Consider the following 19,554-nt stretch of genomic DNA (forward strand, 5'->3'; position numbering starts at 1 on the left):
TTTTCTAAATCACGCTGCAGATGTTCAGGAAATAATAGTTTTGGAAAGCTGATCCCACTATAGGATAAGGTTTAATTTTAAGCCTGTAGTTTAGCAGCTTCCTATACTTTTAACTGTCAATACAGCCACATTTCTAGGAGTTTCCCTAGAAAAAGCCCTGGGGCTTTCCTGTAAAGATAGGGTCACTTTACAAGGAGTTATTGGTGCTGCCATTTAACCCCACGTCTGACATTCTGATGAAGTGTAATTCTAAAAATTCCACCTTTGACCAGAATTTTTCTCTCTGATAGCAGTGAGTTGTTTTGTTGATTTCACCACTGACCATTACTCCTACCACTTCAGAGAAGAAACTGTTGCATAAGCTTTGGATAAAAGCTCAGCCTAGTGCAATGGATAAGAATGAAAGTTATGCCTCTTCATACAAAAGGCATGTCAGTGTCCTGCATTACAGCTGCAGCAAATGCTTAGAGACATCCAAGAAACACAAGACAGTACCAATAGTAACTGTTATCTTTGTGAGAGCTTCTCACTTCTGACAAACTTGAGAGCAGGAAAAAGCTGTCCTTTGAACATACCTACATAGCTCAATGGTTTTCATGTTACTGTTTCTGCTGGTCTTCCTTTAATGTACTGTCTCTAAACAGAGGGGCTGGATAAAAATCAAAACCATGGAGGAGCAGTCTCTTTACCCAATGCTTCTGAAGTTGAAACATCATGGTATTCTAAGCAAAAGAACTTGAAAGCCCCATAACTGATCTTTTTTAAGCCTTCTGAAAATGTTTCAACTTTTGGTACGAATGGTGATCTCTTGTTCCAGCAATAACTGAGAACAGAAGCTGTGTCACCATTAATGGCTGTGGGTCCTATCAGTATCTGTGCACAGAAGCCATGTCCAGGGCATTGACTGCCAGTTGTTGGGAGTTCATCTTCACCTACAAGTGTCATTAATGCCTTATAGGGGTGGGGTTGTGACTTGGCAGGTAAGACACTCCAGGAGGCGGGAGGGGGGAGAGGAATGGCTTTTGCCTGATTTTTGTTTATTTGCTTTCAGCACTTGGAGCTGAGACTCAGATGTAAAATACATGAGTGTCCATGGTTATGGTTGCTGTGGGAACCACAGCAAGGAATTTCAAGGCATAGAAATGTTGCAGTCCTCATCCCATTAATACCCTTATGTTATCATTTAATATCCTTATGAAATTCAAAGCATAAAACCAAAATATTTACACAGTCCATCTTTCCTTGTAGTTGCTGATCACACTGAATGTATTAGGTGAATAAAATTAGATCATGAAGTATCTCATTATGAAAATAATTCTGTTAAAACATATGGGGATGTAAGATCAGAAAGTAAATTACAATCTCATGGTCTTCAGTCAGCCTGTCTGGAGGTAAAGTCCTGTCTGCCTGCAGATGTCTCCTACAAGACCTTAGCGTGAGTGCTGTAACCAACTCCACACAGCAGTCTAAGCACGGAATTATTTTTTGCCTCTCCATTTACCCAGACAAAGCCTGAAGTGCTTTCTCATGTTTCCACGTCAGTGGTGAAGCCACCAGCGTGATAGGAGTGTGGAGACACTTTACCTGTGTTAGTTGTGCTGTGTCTGCGGTGCCCAGAGGAGCAGGAGTCGGTGGCGTGGGGCACCTGATGAAAAGCTAGGGGCCGCCCTGCAGGGTCTGGTGGTGAGTAGGTTGGTGGACGGTTGGTTGGTCGGTCGGTCGGTCGCTTCTGCAAGTCGAAGTGTAGAGGGACGCTGCAGTGTGTACAGCGGCCACAGGATGTCCCTCAAGCGCAGAAGCACGGATCTCGTTGGTCTTCGTCTGGACGATTTTGCGAAGAGCTCCAGGGATCGGTTGTTCCATGCAGAGCGGCAATTTCACATCAGCGATTGTCACACCAGTGTCATCATCCACTCGGACGATTCTGACTTACAGCTAAAAGCATTAGGGGTACAATGCACCACAGGATCGTGGTGGGTTGGAAATTCCCCCCCAGCATTAACTTTACCAGCACAAGGATACTGATGGAAGTTACATATTTTTCAGACTGAAAAACCCCTTAATGCGACATTTAACTTTCCATGATGCTTTGTTGCTTTCATGGCTGAGATGTAGTTAAATGGTCTTTAGCTTTACCATGGAGAACCTGTAGGGCTGTAAAACTCTTGTCCACCATGTCAGACAGTAGGCTTGTTTGCTGAGAGGGGTAAAAGCAGTATATTTATTTAAATCCATTTCTTGCTTTTTAAAGTGTAAGAATCTTTGTTTTCCTGTTTGGAAATTTAATTACTGAAGCTTTTTTGCTATTCGTCCTCCACTAATCACTCGAACCAGGCTGTAAATTACAGCCAGCCTTTTCTAAAATAACCTGGGATCACTTGCCATTTATATTTCACTGTATTAAGTAACTCTAAAGCTTTATGGCTAGCATTTTCAATGCCTGCAGTCTGTTTTAATCTTCAAACAAATCTGGTCACTTGTGCTTCGAGTAGGCAAGAAGTGAAACTTCCTTATTTTCTCAGGACTTTTTTTCAAATCAGATATTTTGCTGCAGCTTTCACTTTTATTGTAATCTAAGTTTTGCCTTCGGGCATTAATAGTGACTGGTATTAATATTTATTGCTGGGATGTTTGGATTTGTCAAGTGGGAAGGGAGAAGCTGTTTATTTCATTTGATCTCTAGCTCCTTTGTGTTCCTCCTACGAAGGAGCCCTGCAGCTCCCCTTCCTTCCACGAGTCCCATACCCCATCAGCTGCTGCTGAGGCCTTTCCTGCTCTTCCCAAGGTGCCCTAGAGTCTTGGTTGTGATGCAAGTCACAGTGAGCAGTATGCACAGGACTCGTTTTTCTGTGCATGGCTGTGCAGTGGGAGCATCAAAAGCAGAAATTTGTTCTCAGGAAGTTCTGTTCCTCATCACCAACCTGGGAGCAGTCACTACAGCAAATTTACTGGGTCAAATATATATATGTGTATATATATGCATATGTATATTTAGTGCTTTTTATCTAACTGACCCCTTTATGAATCTCTTTATCCCTGGCATCTAAAACTTGTTGCTTTCTTCTTGGCTCCAGAGATGAGCCTTGGCTGAATGCTTCTTTAAGCTAAAATCTCCATTTAAGGGACAGTCCCTTTTGAGTTCTCCTGTGGTGTCAGAGCTCCATGAGCCTCTGCAGAACAGGTCTGGAAGTGCTCTTCCAGCTGGAAAAAGTGCAAGTGCTTCAGGACCCCTGAAGCATTTCAAAGCATGGTAAATGCAAAGGGATTTCCTCAGTGTTCAGTTGCTGAAGTGATTCTTCAAACCTGGGGGACAATTTAGCTCAAGTAACTGCAAGGCTGCAAATGAATGGTCGAATTTGGAGCAGTTCCTAAAATAAGAAGGAAGGAGAACTGTCTCTTCTGGATGACTTCAGTTCCTGGGTGCTTTCCAAACTTCTCATTATGGGATCAAACATCTCCCCAGAATGCATAATTAATTAGGTGTATTCCATAATGCATGCAGGGCCTGCGCAGTGTTGGGCAACATGCATGACAGCAAAATGCAGTAGCGAGGACCTGTGTGGGTTCTATGACTATTGAACAGAGGCAGGACTGTCCTGTTGTGACTCTTCAGGGAGCAGTCTGCTCCTACTGTGAGAGCAGGCTCCTCCATAAATGAGAAGAAAATCTTGTCCTGGTCATGTTGCTGTAGGGAGCCACATCCGTTTTTCTTCCAAATGGCCTTTTGGTTCTGCTTAGGAGAAGCATTAAAAAGAGTATTGCAAGGTGTAAAGGGAGAGATTGTGGGGAGCTTACCAGTGACAGAAGAGGAGCTCGGTGAGCACCACCTGGAGTAGGCCCTGGTTCACATGGGTTTGTGTCTGGGGCTCAGTATATTATTTCCCATATCATCTCACTGTATTTGTTGGTGCAAACAGCTCTGTTCCTCCTCTGAGCTCTGTTTTCAAGGGACTTGTGAGCATGTTTACCTCCAATGCACCTGCTGACCCAGACTGAAGCTAGCTTGCAGGTTCAACAGCTACAGGGAAGACAGATTGAGTGGACATCAGCACAAGTGCTCTCACACAGTGCAAGGCTACTTAAGGTTTGCTTCTCTGGGAAACCAGCCTAAAAACCATGACAGTTCACAGCAGGGACCAGATTTGCTGATCAAGAGGCAGCTGTCCTTAAAAGGTCACTTTTCAGGTCAGAACTGTGCTCAGGGTGAATCTGATGAAATAGAGGTGAATTCTGCCGTGGCACAAAAGAGAGCCAAGCTCTGGCTTGTGCACCTAATAACCTGGGTAACTGAAAACACCAAAGACCGTTCTGCAATTTTCCTTCTATTGCTGACATTATTAGCTTGGTCTGCCAGGGTGAATATTACATGGTGTAAGACAGGTTATTATTTTTCCTGACTTTTTTACAGCTGGATAATTATGCTGAAGAAGTAGAGAAATGTGGAACCACCTTTGCAAAAGCATCAAAAGTAAAGGCAGTGGCAAAAACATTTGTCAAGGATAAAAATAAAGCAGAGGGGATGAGAGCCAAGATTTATGGGGAGAAACTGTTTATTTAACCAGAATCCAGCATCTCTCATTAACTTACTGTTACCTCTACCTTAGCCTCCGCTTCTGTCTTTCAACACCATGTAAGAATAAAGAATGTTTTATCCTTGCCTTTTGTTACTCAGATGATGCCTTTTCCCCGTTTGCTGTCTTGAAAGCAGTAGCATTCAGCGTTTCACTGCAAAGCTGAGTTTCACTGATTTAGCAGTTGAGTTCTGAGTTCAGGCAAGGCAGGGGATGAAAACAAGTCCTAAATTTGGACTGAAGCAAAGATAGACATGTTGCTAAATGGAAACCAAAAAAGCCTGGAAGTAAAGCTCTGGATCAGGATGGTATTGCATTGAAATTTGTGGCCATGCTGATGGCACCTGTTACGCTTACTGCTGTAGTGTGCCCATTTATCTTTACTTACAGCATGTGCAAGCCTGGATGGGGACACATGGTGGCAGTCACCAGATAGAGCATGGTGGCAGTCACCTCTTCTGCCATATCAACTGGTTGCAAAGAAAAGTTTTATGATGCTGAAATTACTGGTGATAGAGTAACCCTGTGGGTAGGGCACTGCAGAGGTTGGATGCAAAATTCTGGCATCTGAAAGGGTGTGATTCCTCTCCGACTCTTTCGCAAGGGCTGTGTGAGACTTTGTGCTAGGGCTTTCTCCTGTCATCAGTGGTCAACCTTTGCAGCTTCTTAGAGCAAGGAGTGTATGCTGGAGACAGAAAATGGTAATTTCTTGCCCTTGCTGAGCAAGTCTAAGCTATAGTGGCCTGCTCCAGCCAGAGCTCTGAAATGATTCACTGCTACAGTCTTAACCTGCAGAAGCCCCGTGGCCTGACTGATGGGAGATCCTGATTCACTTTGAAAGTGGCTTCTCAGAGAATTCAGGAAGTAAGCAAAGGGTGAAGGCAGTAGGGGAGGAGGGTGTGCTGGTGCATGTCTGTTATAAGTTCAGTGTTATTTTCACACCAGCTCAAAACTTTTTAACATCTGGTCAAATTTCTGTACTTATGGTATGATATCCAAATCTTTTTTGAACCCTTTGCTGGGGCCAGGACACCTGAAGCCATGTCCTCTGCCCAGGCTGAGTACCCTGCAGCCTGCCACCATGGCAAAACCAGAAGCTTCCACTTCTCCATGTCCACAGCAGTATCTTGAAAACGATACTGTCTCTCCATATTTACAAATTAAATCAGTGCAGGCGCTAGCTTTGAAGATTACAACAGAGCATACAAAGTCAACACTCATTGCTGTACCTTGCCCTTTCTTTAATTATCATGTCGACAAGTATATCACTGGAGACATCTCCAAATGTAGGTCATGTTGGCAAGGACGTCTTGTGCAATATTGGCATTGTCAAACTGATGATGCTAGAGATGGATTTTCTGGACACCTATCTCAGCCTCTTCTCTGAGCGGTGTCTGACACCCACCCTGGCTTCAAATGGTATGGGCAGGTATGGGCAGCCTCTGCAGCAGAGACTCTTCATGCAGCTTAGGAGGACTGCACCAGCTCACTGGCACTCTGGTGAACAGCTTGTGCCCATTCAGAAATTGGTGTGTGTGCAAAAAAGGATGTGGTCAGCAGATGGTCTGAGCTCCCAAAACAGTTTTCAGTTCACAGGGCAGCAAACTATGCTTGCATGATGTCGTTGTACAATTTGCTGTTGAGCCTAAAGGGCACACAGCCTCCTTTTCCCATGTTTCTGGGGCAGACAGCAAAGGAAATGCAGTGTAAAACCCAGTAGGAGCTAGAACACAGCCTTGCTCAGCCTTGATGCCATGGGAAACAAAAAGGCCTGCCAGCAATCCCACTCACCAGCTGCTGCGTGGAAAATCCCAGAGTGGGCTGAGCTTCAGAAAAAGGTGCTAAAATCTGTCTTGGTGGGTGACAGGGTCCTTAACTAGGCCATCTCCTGAAGCAGGAGGCTGAGTAGAAGTGAAGCCAAGCCCAGAAGAGGAAATGCTGGAATGATCTCTTTCTGCTTCTATTCTATTTTGAAATGGGTAGAATAGTTCAATGGATTTCAAAATGGAGTAGCATCAGCAGCTCCCTTCCTCAGCACTCTCCTTCTAGGAGGGTTGCATCAGTTTTTAGGACAGTCACTTCTTGTTCTTCCTTCCTGTCTAGTGCTAGACCATCCACATACAACCAATGCACAGTCACTAGCACTTGCCACCACCGCCTGCCCACAGCAAGGGTAATATCCGGGGAAGTACCTGCAAGAAATAAGATCACCCACCAACACATATTTCTCTACTTTGATATTCCACAAAAGAGCACCATGGTCTGCTGCCATCTTACTCCACAGCACAGGGGCTGTAGCTGGCAGAGATGGGTCCCACCCCTGCACAGTGATGAGCTGGAGGGTAAAGAGCAACTGCTGCCTAATCGTAGCAAAAAGTCTCTCTATCTTGGCTGGTTTCATTTCTGTATTCTGGCCTGAATCCAGGCTGGGATGGGGCTAGGACACTTCCTAGCTCTGGTTTCTTGTCTAGTTGTTAAAATTACTTCCCCTTTGATTGCCTGGATGCTCATCTTCTGGCCACCCCTCAGAAGGACCTTCTGGCCAGGCCAGTCTCTGCGCAAAAGAGGAAGTGAAGGTCCTAGCCTCACACATGGGGAGTGGTGCAGCTTGTGCAAGTGTCTGTCACAAGGCAGGAAGAGTAGGAGTCAGACTTTCCCAAGTCTCAGGTTGGATCTCTTTCTGGCTACCACGGGTGGGTAGGCTGACATGTAGGACAACAAAAGCTTTCTCTTGGTAGATGTAAGAAGAGTAGTTTGAGAAGGTCCCAAATTTTCTTCTCAGGGAAGTAAAGCAATACTTTTTCACTGCATTGTGAGAACTTTGCTGAAATTTCAAAGAGAAAAGAAAGTTCACTGTCAGGAGGACCTTCAAGTTTGTGTTATAGTCATGCAGCTCAGCAAAGAGCTAGGAGACACAATGCATTAACCCCGTGGTTATTTGTACTGTGTACAAGCTGCTGCTGTCCTTTCTGGAGTTCATTAATACTCGCAGTGAGTTCTGGACAGATGGTAGCCAGTGATGTCTCTGGGGAGTCAGAAAGTCTCTTGAACCTTCACTGTAAGGAGCTGGTGTCTGTTTGAAACAGTGCTGGAAAGGACTGTCCTTCTCACTGACAGCCTGTGCTATGGCCAAAGCATGGCCATCTGTGTTAGCTGGACCAGATATATCCTGTGTACATCCCTGGGTGGAAGCTGAAGGATGTATGCTGAAATCTCCCTGGAAGGCTAGCTGTGACCCCCTCACCACTGTTGAAGGAAACAGCAAGCTCTTTTGTGAACCTCTTAGCCTGCAGAATCCAGAAAAACCTCAACTGATGGCTGTTGTGTAGACTATCATATGCTTGAATTCAAGCAAAGTTTTATCCTTTGGCAGAGAAGAAGCAAAGCCACACTTCGGTTTGATGCATCTCCATTTTCCCTCCTGCCCTAGTCCAAGCAGTTCCCAGGTTGGCTGCTGACAGGCTGTGCCTCCTGCCATGGCCACAGCTATGGTCCTGCTCTCTTGGGCAGCTCCCCCTCACATGTGCTGTGCTGCAAACTATGTCCCCAGGGGATCTAAGGGAAGGAGCACTTGTTACCAGGAAAGACAGGTTTCTCCAATGCCTTTTGAAAAGCCTCTGAGCCCCAGGTTGAAGTAATGTGTTCCTGGAGCAGGAACGTGACGGAAGTCTGGAGGAAAAACAGTTATGGAAATAATAACAACAGTGACAATCAGAATAGGTGGGATTGAGCTCAACACAAAGACAGCACGTCAGCTGGAGCAGGCATCTGTTTCCGTGGGAAAAGTCATCTGCTGCTGTGATGAGCCTGTGCCCTCCTTGCCTTTGGGGACTCTGAGGAGAAGACAGGAGGGGAGCAGAGGTGGCTCATTGTGCTGGTGAACAAACCTCTCTGTGCCTGACCTAAAGGCAAAGGTTGAAGTCTGGGTGTGCACACAGCAAAAAGCAAGGGAGCTCTTTGCCTTTCTCACTGCTCCCAGACAACTTCAGCAGTAACTTTTGTGAACATCTGGGATAGGCTGAGCCTCAGTGGGGTGAACGTATCAGCAGAAACCCTAAATGCTTTGCAGGAAATATCATGTCAGGTTTGTCCCTTTTCATCTTGGTGGTCAGTAGAGACAATCCGTGGTTTAAAACAGGTCAGCCTCAAAATGCAGCAGCTTGTGATGGCCCTGGGTTTCTGGCCTGCAGATGGATGGTCTAGAAATAGAGCTCCAAAGGTGAGTGGAGACCTGTCTGCAGCCTGCTGCTGTGAAGTCAACTTGGATTTGGAGAGCAATACAGCTCGGAATAACCAATTCCTGGACAGTGAATGGCTGTACCTTGCCTGCTGGCACCATTCATTCATGGCCAGTGGTGTCCCTGAACCTGATCCAAAATCAGCTGGGTACTGGGGTCCCAGTGGGAGACACTCTCATGTGACACAGCCTTCCTTTCTGCAAGCAGTGCAGTCCCCTGCTACCAGCTTCTCACATCTGGTGGATGTTCAAGTGATCTTGGAGGTCTCTTCCAACCTTGTTGAGTCTATGATTCAACTGACCTGTCCACTCCCCATGGCTGAGATTGTCCTGCAGGATGTCAAGAGGCTGGTGGAAGTCCTCCTTTCCTGGGCTGCATTCTTGTCACCTGCAGTGTGATGTTCAGGCCACAAAGAATCACTTAGACCTGCAGGTCTTGCAAGCCCCCACTGGTGGGGAGCTGCCCCATGGAAGTACCACCTGAGCAGTGGGATGGCAGCTCAGTTCCTGGGACCTGTCAGCTCTGCTGCATGCACCCCTGGCTGTAACAGCACCACCCTGTTGTGTTTTGGAGCCACGCTGTTCGCAAAAAAATGAGCGTCCCTGAGCAGACCCAAGGTCCTCATGCTACTTGCCAAGGATTTCTGCTGGGCTGCAGCTTCCAGTCTGCACAAACATCAGCCCAGCTGGAGATCAAACAATATCCTTTAATAGGAACAGATGGGCACCCATTTCTAGCACTGGAAGAAAAGAGCATTCCCCATTCAGAGCTCACACACAGGCAGCGTGAGGGCCACGGGAAGACCGGGATGCCCTGATTTGGAAGTGTCTTGCTCGACCCGACTACTCAAAAGGTGGCTGCTTTCTGTGCTTGGGCCAAAGGAGATTTTTTTATTTAGAATATTCCTCCCCTGCTCAGCATAGAGAGAAGTCGAAAGACACCAGCCTGGGCTCCTGGCCTCTGCTGAATGTGACTTTGACCTACAGCGGATATGGGCGTTACCAGCCACTTGTCAGAGCCCTCTTGGTATAGGGGGCTGCGGTTTGCTGGTGCTGCCATTTATGGGGCTCCCACTATCCCCCTGATTAGATAGCACTTGCCCAGTGAAGGGGCAGCTCTCCCTCCTGGGCCTCACAATATTGCCTTGCTCCTTGAAGGCCACTCTGGGGTCCTGTCAGGGGGAGTCCTCAGGAAGGGGTCTGCTCAAGCACTCACCAGCGTAAAGAGGAGCTGCTTTTAAAAATAAGCTGAACAAACAGCCAAGCTGGAGGGCATTGCTCCTGTTTCCATGAGAACGAGGGAACGAATCCTGCCAGAGCAGCCCCACTCTGGTCTTGGCTTTCCATCCCTTTTTTTACCCCTTAAGGAGATTTCTCCCTGACTCTTCCCTGGTTTTACCCTCTTTTCTTTTTGGGGCACCTTCACTGTGGTCCTCAATCTCTGCAACTACTCCTGCTGCCTCCCAAGCCCTGTGAGCCTTTGTGGGGCAGCAAAGCCACATCCTGCCACCACAAGAACGCTAGGGTGTGGGGGACAAGGAGTCCCACACCCTAAAATGGCAAAATTGTCAGGACAAAGCCCAGCACCCAAAACAAGGAGCTGGGAGGGTTGCAGACCAGGAATCAGGAACATCTATTACAGGGCTTTATTGATGCCAGCACTTGAGTTGGCACAAGGGGCTACCCTGAGCTGGTTTAAAAGGTGATGTCCCTTTTTGTGTACTCACCACAATGGTGGGAGGTTATCTGTGGTGGGGACCAGGGTATCCAGTTGTGAGTGGACCACAAGGCTCTTCACCTCTGCTAGCGTGCTTTTTACAGTCTTTTCCACTCCCCCCCCCCCCCCAGAAATCTTCAGGAATTTTCTATTTCTGCAGGAAAGGCAGCAGGGAGAGGAAAGGTTGAGCTCTCTTGAGACCTTTGTTCTTTATTTTTACTTTTGTTGCTGAAGTGTTTTTTTTTTTACTCTTGAGGAAGGAACAGACTAAAAAGGGCATAAATAAAGTCCAGCTAGTTGGGACAAAAATACTCAGTTGGAATCCTCACACAGGACTGTGAGTTTGTATGTGAGAGACACACAGCTAAGGGAGGATCCTACATCTCAAGCCAGGATTATTTTTTCAATTTATTTTTTTTTCTATATTCCATCTGGAGAAAAAGAAGGTTAACCCTCACCTCCATAGAGGGTAAGCAGGAAGGCAGAAGACCATGTCCATGAGCTGCTTGGGTGACCCCAATCCCAGCCTTGGGAAAACTGCTTCTTCCCCTCTGTGAAATGGGGACAATGATGCTCTCCAAGGGCTGGGTAAAAGCCTGCATGATGCTTTGCTAAATGCAACACCATACAAATGTGAAGTACTCAGCATCAAGACTGGTATAAGCTGAAGAGCTTGTTTTCTATCCCAAGCCAGATTCTGGTGGTTTGTTGTTGTTGATACCCTCAAAGCCCAGCTCAGGATGTGTCCTCCTCCTGGGTTAGCATGGTATGTGTGTCCCCCAGGGTGTGGCAGAGTTTTTCTCTTTCTTAGAAAAGGAATAAAATACTGCCAAGCTTTCAACCCCTTCTAAAATATGCTTTAGCTTCATGCTGAGTGTTAAGTGCTGTTGCTTAAAATAAATATATAAGTATATACTTTTCTTGTCTGATTTTCCCACAGTCTCAGTGTGCCTTGAGAATAGTCCCTCACTACAGGTTACCTTTCTGAGAGGCTCACTGCCAGATCCCCAAATACCTCCTACAACAGCTCATTTGGTAGCTGCAGCCTCTCATCCACAGCCACAGTGTCCTAGATGTCGGCATAAGTATGGGCTTGCTGTTGTGGACAGCTTACTGCTGCTGTCCACAATCACCTCTGCTGGCACTCCAGGGTTCTTCTCAGTGGGGTGGGAGGACAAGAAAGAACATGTTGAGAAACAGCAAATGGAGAATTATGTGCCAAGTTGAAAGATTAGTGGTTGGCATATTACATTTTCGCCTAAGCTCAGTCTGAAGTAATGCTAAATGACCTGCACAAAAACCAGAAGAGAGGGTTAATAAAGGCTTAATGGTGATGTTTGTGTTTGAGAGTGTCATGGGGCTGAGGGTGCTGGCAAACAAAGAACTCTTTGCCCTCTCACTGGTACTGAGGTTCACAGAGTGCACCAGGTTGGAAGGGACCCTCAGAGGTCATCTTGTCCAACACCCTGCAGTCAGCAGGGACACCTCCAACTAGATCAGGCTGCCCAGGGCCACATCAAGTCTGATCTTGAATGTCTCCAGGGCCAGGGCCTCGACCACATCCCTGAGCAGCCTGTTCCGGTATTTTACCACTCTCATTGTAAAGAACTTCCTCCTTATGACGTGAATCTACCCTGCTCCAATTTAAAACCATTGCCCCTTGTCCTGTTGCTACAAGCCCTTCTAAACAGTTCTTCCCCAGCCTTTTTTTGCAGGTCCCTTTCAGATATTGAAATGTAGTTATATCCACTGGAATATGCTTTTTAGTACCTTAAAATTGTTTTCCCATACTTCTTAGTTTTATGAATCTTAGTAACAGCTCACATGCCCATTCAGTATCAAGTAGCTCTTGGGTTTATAAATGTATTTCACTGTTTCTCTAAATCTTCTTGTTGTGTTTATTCCAAATCCCTTTTAGGCAATATAATATGTGATTTTTGGTGGTCCCTGCTCAGGGCTGGCTTTAACTGGAAGTGAATAAACTGAGCTGAAAGGCATGTCAGTGAGGAATTTAAACAAACTCTATGCAAGATACTGGCTCACAAGAGAAGTTGTTCTTGGTGGTTCTTGAGCTAAGTTGTATGAAAAACCTCAACACATGGCCACATCAATGATAAAAGAATGGAAATGATTATGAGAGGGCAGTGTACAGGTACCCCAGGAAAGTAATGGCTGTAATGCCATGTAGGCTAAATACCAAGACATGTCATTGCTGGCTTTGACACTGACTATATAAAGTATTTGGAAAAGATGCACTGGCCACCTGCTGTCATTTGCTTCTTCATGGGCTCCATCTGACCCACTGCTTGCTGTCATTTCTCATAAATACTGCTCAATCCTTTATTCCTTATGAGGAAAAATGAAATACAATTTTTCCTGCTTTTGAAGCTGGTTTGTATTAGATGTAAAGGTCTTCCCAATCAGGTGTTCATGGGTGTCATGCCCAAGCACCAGGGACACTCAAATCAGTTCCACAGCACTTTGAGGGGAGCAGAAGAGGATTGTTGGAAGGGGTGGTCAGCCTCTGGAGACATCCTGGTACCCCCCAAAGAGAGGAAAGGCACATGGCATCTTATTGACAGTGGGTCCTGGCATTGGGCATTGATGCTCTTACTCAGGTGAGCCCAGGGCTGCACCACAAAACAGGCCTGTGAGAGGGCAGAGGTGACCACCAGCACGAAATGCTGCTGAGCATCTGCAGCATCTGCAGTGGGAGAAGAGGCTGGATGCCTCAGGGTCAGCGGCTGGGGCCAGACTGACAATTCCCCACTGGTGCTGGAGCCTGAGTTTGTCCAAAATTTACATTACAGCCAGGAAGCAAGGGACATGAATAAAGGCAGAGCACTGTGCTGCCACAGAGACTCTCTCCCTCTGACATGCTCAGAGACCAGCCACCCTGCAGCACGCAGCAGAGACAGACCTTCTCTGTCCCCTACTGAGGTTGTCCTCATCATGTTGTTTCACCTCAGCAGTGACACGGGCTGCTACCCACAACTTGAGGCAGGCAGCTCCTTCCATGCTAAGCTGCATGGTCTCTGTCCTGCTTGCAAGTCTCTTTGCAAACCACAACATTCATTGCAAATTAAAAAAACATCCAAAAGAAAATACCTCCCAAAAGGCCAAACTATCAAGTAGCAAAAACCATGTAGCTTATGGCTTTGAGTTGGTCATGTTGTCACTTGCTAGGTGTGGGGTTAGCTCTGCCTTTCTCCTTGATGAGTCCTCAGTCCTGCACTCTTCATAGCATCTCAGAGCATGAATAAGTGAAAAGCACTTCAGTGAGGTAACTGGTGGGCAGTTTAGCTACTGCTCAAGGGTGAGAGATACTCAGATGCAAGGTGTGATACACAGCAGCTGCTACATTAGTGAACTTGTCACAAAGCTCTACAGAGGGCTGACTGGTGCAACCCCTGCTATCTCTCAGTCTGACTCTCTTCCATGTTAATGGACTCAGGAGGTGCCTTTCACTGAGAACCAGTCTGTGTGGTCACCAGTGGCTAGGAGTGTTGGCCAGGACACAGTCCTTTGGGACATCACTCCAGTGGGAAGGTGCAGCTTTCCCCTGCACTTACCATCAGCTGCTGGGATGGGACTTCACGAGAGTTCTGTGGGGGTCCTTTTATGGTCCTTCTAGGATGCCGTGAGAGACAATTTGGGCCAGGGATCAGCCTCTGAAGAACCATGGGCAGAATCAGGATGTGGCCACAGCGCCTTGGGAGCGTTGAGGCTGAGCACTGGAGGCAGCAGGGTGCACTGTGGTGGTTGCACATGTGTCCATGAACGCCTGGCTTTGCAGTCCCTCTTCTGCTCTGCTCTGGCCTTCAGGATAGCTGCAAAAAAATCCTCAAGCCACTCCTGAGGCTTTCAGCAGTGAGAAATAGCTAAACTGTGTTTTTTATGGCCCTTTCCACCCTTTAGGTAGGTGAAAGGCACTTCTGGTACCCCACCAGACACCCTTTCATGGCAGCAGAGAGCTCCCCATACCACCCATCTGAAAGAGGAAAGGAAGTGGTGCTGGCAGCAGCCTGTCTCCTTGGCCCAGCAGGAGGCCAGAGGGGATGTCCCAGAGGCAGAAGGCAATCTATCTCCAGGGGAAAGAACACCCTCAAAATGCTCAATGACATTTTGCCTTAAAAACATGGCTTAAAAAAAAAAAAAAAAAAAAAAAGCCATCACTCTCCTGTGGTAAGCAGCTGATGCTCTGGGGCCATGAGCATTCCTGTCCATCACAATCATTTTCTCACACACATTTCCACAAGTATGTCTGGAGCCGTTGCTCCGTGGACAAGTCCCAGCTTGACAGCTCTTGCAGCAGCAATCTGATACAATGGTATCCCAATGCCCTTTGCTGAGGTCAGCCCACTTGTTGGGGAGTGTGGTCCCATGACTCTCCTGGTGTCCATCCCCACTGGAGATCTCTCCTCTGATGTTTATCTGGAGATGTTCAGTCACTTACTCCCAGTGTATTCCTCTGGATTATCACTGCCAGCACAGGACAGCTCTGCTAGCTTCTCTGTAATTGCAGGCACACTGTGCCCAGCAGCCTGGGAACGTTGTCAGAGTGGTGATTAGTGATGATTCAAGGGATTTCACCACAGTCACGGAGGCAGGCCAGCCAGTTTCTGTGGGTGGACACAGCCTGGCCCAAGCTTACTGAAACATCAGTTTTCCTGCCTGAGATAACTTCACCACCAAGTGCCCTAAAACCATAATGTTTGCCTCTTGTTGCTGTGGTTGGGTCCAACTTTGTCCCAGAACAGCTGGGCCAGTAAAGCAGGACAGGCTAAAGAACAGGTGAGTTAGTTTAGATATTTTCCAGTCTTGATCAGCCATTGGCCAAACCTCGCACCCACCTGGCTCTAAATACAGTGAGAAGCCGAGGTCTTTACAAAGAGCTGGGCCTTGGACATGTATCTGTCAAATCAACTTTCATTTCTGATTTTATTCTGGATATGCATCATATGAAGTTCAAGGTTGCCCATTCTATATTTTTAGATGAAGCTTTTGCCATTCAATAAAACCCAAAACATTCCCATTTTATCTCTGTTTTCCCAGATGTTATGTTTGAGACATTTTGCACTTTGACATTTTATATCCATATATATAGACACACATATGCATTAAAATATACATATATATGCATATATAAAAATATACATACACACACATATGTATGTATGGTTTCTCATAGTCTTACTCACTGGCTGGAGTAGGAAAACAAAAACCTTTGGTAAGTTTGGATGTATCTCTGTTTATTTTTACTCTGTCTGGTAATGCAGATTTTCCCCATTAATTGTCAGTCCTAGTCTGAGCCAACACTGACAATTTAATTACTAGATGTAGTGGACATGGCTTCTCACCTGGTGCACTCGACCTGGCTCTGTGCAGCATTTGGACAAAAAAAGAGGTGGTCTTTCAAAAGGCAGGGGATACCAGTATTTCCACATCCAAACAGCTCTGCAGCCCAAAGGCAGCCTTCACCCCTGGGTTTTCCTATGCGGCAGCTGGCAGCTCACAGACAGTGGGGCAGGGGTGCTGTGAGCTTGGGAACCCAGGGCAAGTGGGATGGGCCTCAAAATAGAGCTGGGCAGGAGCTTGCATAATGTCTGTACAAGAAACATGTCAGAGACAGTGGAAGAGAGTCAAGCAATGCAAGACACCTGATTCTGATTAGCCTCTCACCTCAACATCTTAGGCTGTGGGGTGCCCTCCTCCATCACTGATCTTGACTGCCCCTTCACCGGGGACAAACAAACCCAGCAAAGCCCCAGGACTGTGAAGTGCTTTGTTCCACTGGGTGGTGAGCAAATGCTCACCCCAGCTATTTCCAGCTTTGTAACTGCAGTTTTTAGGAGAGGTGAGAAAGCAGGCTAGCCAGAGGAACATGGAGCAGTGAAATGAACCTGCTGGCCTGCTGGCTCCCCAGGGGAAAAAGCAAAGCAAACAGGAGATGAAAAGGCCATGATGCTGTCTCTATTCCCAGAAGAGGGCCCTGCCCACTACGCTACTGCATTTTTTTGTGTGTGAGTGGGTGGGTGGAGCAAAAAAAAAAGTCCTTGTAACACTCCTGCTCAACCTATTCCATGTTGTGCAAAAATAAGGTAAGGATCATCTGAGGACAGGCTGGAGCCTGAATCTCCTCCCTCCAAGATGGATGCTTATTAGGCAACAGCACCTTCCTTTTTCTTCTTGGCCTAATGATGGATTAATTATGTTGGGCAAAAAAGAAACACTGGAGGAAAGCATTGTCCTGGCCTCAGCTGTGACTGGGGCTGAGCTGAGCTGAACCAGGCTAAGCCAACTGAGGACCCCCAGCAGAGTGCAGGACTCAGTAGCAACTTTCCCCACACTAAGCAGGGCTCTCACTAGGCATCCAGCAGATTAAAAACACCTTGCTCCACACTTTGCTTTCATGGAGAGTCACACTGTTTGGTCACCTTGTCCCAGAAAAGAGGAGCCTCCTTGGAGCACCTGGACCTCCTCCTGAAGCTGCTGCCCTGTCCCTTCACTTGGCTCTGGGCACAAGGAGGAATGCAGGAAGTTTGACTGCTTCACTCAGGCCTGGGAGTGTTCCACAGCATGGGAAGGTGCCCAGAGTTGATGTCATAATGCTGATTCTACCACTATCCTCCATGTGGCTTAGTCCACAAGTGGGTGAAAGACCATGAATCGTTTTCCACTAGAAGGCATGAAAGTAGAGTAAGGACCATTTATGGACAGTCTACTGCCAGAATGCATAATGTGAGAGGCAAATGGTTTCCCAGGCAGCTTGACTTCCTGAATAAGAACCTTGGGGTCCCAGCAGGCAACAGGCTGCCTGTGCCAGAATGTGCAGAAAGGGAAGGGGACTGGGCTGGTTGCTGCTGGCATGGGCATTGCACACAGGCCAGGGCTGGGCAGCTGCTCTCCTGAGGAAAGCAAAAATGTGCAGAAGAAAAAGATAAAGACAAAAAGAAATTCACCTAGAAAATGTTCCAAGAAAGGTGCATACATTGAGTGGCAAGCCAGCAGCTGACAGACAGCATGACAGCCTATGGGAGCAAGGCATGAAAGAGGACAACACAAGGCCTGCATTACAGCTGGCAAAACTAAGCTCTTCTCCCTGGCAGGGGGATAGCAGCCACCATCTCTGCTCCCAAATCTCATCTGAAACATGGTAAAGCACACATCTAGGCTGCTTAGCCTGCATGGCCCGAAGGGCGTTCTGGCCTCTCCCCTCCCCTAGCCTGCACCAAACCATCATCAGCACTTTTTAGGCCAAAAGAGGAGCTGGTGCACTGCTCCAGGTTTGGTGAGGAATGATGCCATCACCGCTGGGTGTGATGCAGAGCACGTGCTCACCCCTCCAGCAAGCTCTGCTGGCCATGCCACTTCCCACGACCTTCCCAAGACTACACGTGGCTCTGTCAGCAAGGCTAATTACAGTTCCCCTGTATAAAACACAGCAGTGACTGACACCCTCCCTCTCCTTCCCTCAGTTTAAGGCCAAGGCACTCCTGACCCAGAGCAGCTTGCTACTGCCCAGCAAAATTTCAGGCATTCAAGGCACAAGCAAGGGCCTGCTGCCTGTGACCTACTTCCTATGGCCATTGGTACCTGAGTGGCCCACAACAGGCACCCAGGATGCGATGGTGAGTAATGCTGAGTATCAAACCAAAGCTTTTAGGGTGAGGGGGTGGGAGGTTGAATTTCTCTCTTGATAACAGGTTTTTACCATGTCCCAGATGGGGTAGGTCTGTGTGTCCAGCTTTTTGCTGTGACATTCATTCTCTGGACTATTTTCAATTGCTTTGTAGAAGCCGAAATGAAAGCACAGTTGCGTTATTCCTCATGGCAGCGACGGAGGGAACACAGCAAAGGTGGTGGGTGGGAAAGAAAACCAATTAAAAAGAAATATTTTCTAGTTGGATGAAAGCATTAAAGACTAGCTTGCTGCTTTGACTATAATGTTTTAGACAGCTACAGGTTCTGTCTCAGAGTGTGGGAACCCAGAAGCTAAAAATGAGACAAGGAGATGAGGCAGCTCTGATGGACTAAGGACACAGGAGAAACAAGATGCATAGAGAGACAGATGTTTTTATTAGTCCAGCTGGTATAGCTAGAAAAAAAAGTAGACAAGTTTTCAGACACGTCCTTCCATTAGATAATTGCTGTGAGTGCAATAATGACATCGTGTTGAGGAGAGGCACCACTAAATGAACAATCTCTGATTACACGATGCAGCATCAGCTATTTGCCAAGCGTCTGTGAACAGACACGAAGCACAGCAGGGGGGAATCTAAAGAATACACAGAACCAACCAGTTGTCTCTTGCACCATGTTCTCTTCCCTGCTCCCACAAACCTCACACAGAAAAATCCCTGTGCTGATTAGCTCAAATACAGGAACATCAGCCAGCACAGAACAAAACTCCTACATATGATCTCCTCTCCCCAACTCAGTTAAATTTGAATCACATAGATATATTTTAAAAAAATAATCTCATCTGAGATGTTCACTCAGCCTTTCCCTCACCAAAATTTAATTATCTTACCCAAACTGGAGTCATCACTTTGGCTAAGTGACAGCCTGCAATCACAGCCTTAGAAATACCACAGCCTTTACAAAAGAAAGCTTCAGTTTTCTACACAAACCTATATAAAGCTGCATGCTGTGAAGCTATGCATCAACCTTTCAGCTCACTCCCTCTTTAAAAGCCAGGTTTTAGCAGTAGGTTGAGCTACTGAGCAGGTGCTATCTGCTTCCCACCTTGAATGAGCTGCAAAAGCTGTTGTTACAAAGGCTCCAATAGCTATCAACATTTCTGGAAAATGTTCACTTGTAGGTTAATAGCATGATGCCTTCACACAGCAAGCACCTGTACACTGACTACAGCCATTCTGGAGAACAGACCTACTTGATACAACACTGTATACTCACACAAGCCAGACTCAGTTGGAATAAAAAAAAAAAAAAAAAACCAACTACTTAGTATGTGTCAATTGACTATACTGCTTGTTTTCAGGTTCATGGAACAACTGGTGCATGGG

The sequence above is a fragment of the Indicator indicator genome, chromosome 4 (genome assembly GCF_027791375.1).
Source record: "Indicator indicator isolate 239-I01 chromosome 4, UM_Iind_1.1, whole genome shotgun sequence".
Lineage (NCBI taxonomy): Eukaryota > Metazoa > Chordata > Aves > Piciformes > Indicatoridae > Indicator > Indicator indicator.